Here is a 2,875-nt window from a genome sequence, read left to right as displayed (position 1 = left end):
CACAGAGGTCTCTGATTCCAGCCCACTCCCTCAGTGGTTATGCCCTTGTACCTGCTCCTGTGGAGTTCACTGTCTCAGGTCTGCTCCAGCCTAGATCACAGGATCAGTCCTGTTTTCGTAAATGTCCCTGATCTGAATATACTCCTGCTCCCACAGGGCTCACCTCAGACCTGCTCTGGCCTAGGTTGCCAGCTCAGTCCCACTCCTGTGGAACTCACTGCCTCAGGTCTGCTCTGGGCTAGGTTTCTGGCCCAATCCTGCTTTGACAAATGTTCCTGGTACAGATCCTCTCCTGCTCCCATGGAGTTCACTGTCCCAGGCCCTCTCCAGCCCAGGCTGCTTGCTCAATCCTACTCCTGTTGAGTTTGCTGCCTCCTACTTTTCTACTTTTTAAAATGAACTTACATAACCTTGGAAATAATTATTCATTGGGTATTACATTTTCCTTTCAGAACTTCTTTTACTTGTCTATCTATCTATCTATCTATCTATCTATCTATCTATCTATCTATCTATCTATCTACCTACCTATCTATTGGTGTTTGTGTTTTTGTTGGTTCTTTTTACATTTATATTTTACTTTTTGTTATATGGGTGGTTTGCCTGCATAAATGTATGTAGAGCTCATGCATGTCAGGTGTCTGAAGAGGCCAGAAGATGGTGTCAGTTCTCCTGGAACTGGAGTTACAAATAGTTAATAAGCTTCAATGTGGGTGCTGGGCATTGAACCCAGGCCCTCACAAGGGGAACCCAGTGATCTTAACCACTAAGTCATCTTTCTAACCCCTTTGGTTTTCAGAGGGAAATGTTTGCAATGTGGGTTCAATTTCCTTTCTTGAATCAGTCTCAGTAATTTGATAATTTTCTAAAACTTCTCTCTAAATTAGGTTTTATTATTTTTTTCTTATAATGTATCATGATCATGTTCTTTCCCTTCCCCATACTTCTCCCAGACCGTTCCTACCCACACAACTTCACATTCTCTCTCTCTTTAAAAACAAACTAAAAGCAATAATGAAAAAGAATAAAAGCAAAAAAATAAAAGGAATAAAAAACAAAGCAGCAAGACTATAATTAAAAAACAAAAAATGCTCCAAAGAATGGAATCTGTTTTGTGTTGGCCAACTACTTCTGGGCATGGAGTCTGCCCTGGACTGTGGTTGATATACCCAAAGACACTTCAGTAGAGAAAACCTATTTCTGTTCTCTCACTAGCTGTTATTAACTACAAAGAGCTTCTTGGTTAGGAGTGGAGCCTTCCTCCCTTCTCAGTGTTGGAGTGTCTAGTTGGAAAGTGTGCAGGCCTTGAGTGTACTGCCACAGTCTCTGTGAGTTCCTACATACAGCACTACTTTTGTGTCTGAATGAGAGTTCCCTGCAGTCATGCACAAGGCTCTGACACTCTTTTAGCATAAGGCTCTGACACTCTTTCAGCGCCCTTTTTAACAGAGATCCCTGAGTCCCCACATCCTGTTTAGGGCTGAGTGTTCCAAATTCTCTCATTCACAACACATTTCACTGAATCTAAGGCTGTGGTTTGGGCACAGGCTGAGGATTTCTTCCAAAGCTTGATGTGTTTAAATTTGATTCTCATTGTTAAGTGTTAAAAAGAAAGAAATTGAAGGAATTTCGGCATACAGAGGCAAGTCCTTGAGAAAGTATTAGGATTAGATATGTTTTGTTGATCAAGTGCCTATGATTGACTCCTTCTGGTACACACACACACACACACACACACCATGTGTGCATGCCCACACAATCCCCCAACAAATACAGACACAAACACATAAAGACAAATACAGATACAAACACATGCACGCATACACACACACACACACACACACACACACCATGTGTGCATGCCCACACAACCCCCCCAAAAATACACAAACACATAAAGACAAATACAGATACAAACACACACTTGTGCACACACACATACACTTCTTTGTGTTTCTCTGCTCTGTCTTACAATTCTGCTCACAATTTGGCACCCCCAGATCCTTTGAAACTGGAGCCTCCAGAATGAGGACCTGAAATAAACCTCTCTTTTAAAAAATAATATTAGCCTTTTCAGATATTTTTGTCTAGTAATGAAAAACGGATCAATACATTTCAAAGGTGATACTGTCCTTGGATTTCTTTGTAGCTGCTGTAATTTTAGCTGCCCCTGGATTGCCGATCCTCTCCTTCATTTCCACCTTCTCTCTTCCTGTTTATGGCTGTGTTGTTGCATGTTATTTGTTTCGGCTTCTGTTGATTTTTTATGTACATATTTGTTTTCTGCTTTTACAACAGCCCTTTTCTATTTTCCTTGAGTTACTTTACACAGTATGTTAAGTTGGGGATTAGTTATCTCCATCATACCTTCTTGGTTAATAAACTTATTTAAAGACACTTCAAAGCTCCCAGTATCTCCTTAGCTAAATCCCATAGCTCTTAATTAGTGTTGTTTTAAACATCCAGTCTTAATGACTTTTAATAATTAATTATGCCCGTTGGTCTCCTTTGTTAGGAAGAACTTCTCAATCCTTTCTCTCTCTTTTGTGTCCTTCACACTTTTGAGGAGTGACCCAATTATTTCACAGATGGTCATCTTGTCGAGCTGTCTAGGACCTTTTCTTTCTCCTTGGTGTTCTTCATTTTAACCATTAGGTATGTAGGTGTTGATGTCATTCTTTTTCCTTGTTAAGTTCAAACAGCTTAAGTTGACGTTTCATTGAGAATCGGTATTCTTCCATGATTCTGGGAGGCCATCAACCATCATCTCTGCAAATGTTATCTTCTCTACTGATGTAGGAGGGTCATCTGTTTATGTGTTACTTTCATTGGTTAATAAAGAAACTGCCTTGGCCTTTTGATAGGCCAGCCCTTA

This window comes from Microtus ochrogaster, linkage group LG9 (genome assembly GCF_000317375.1).
Source record: "Microtus ochrogaster isolate Prairie Vole_2 linkage group LG9, MicOch1.0, whole genome shotgun sequence".
NCBI classification, from domain to species: Eukaryota; Metazoa; Chordata; class Mammalia; order Rodentia; family Cricetidae; genus Microtus; species Microtus ochrogaster.
This window is presented reverse-complemented; position numbering follows the sequence as displayed.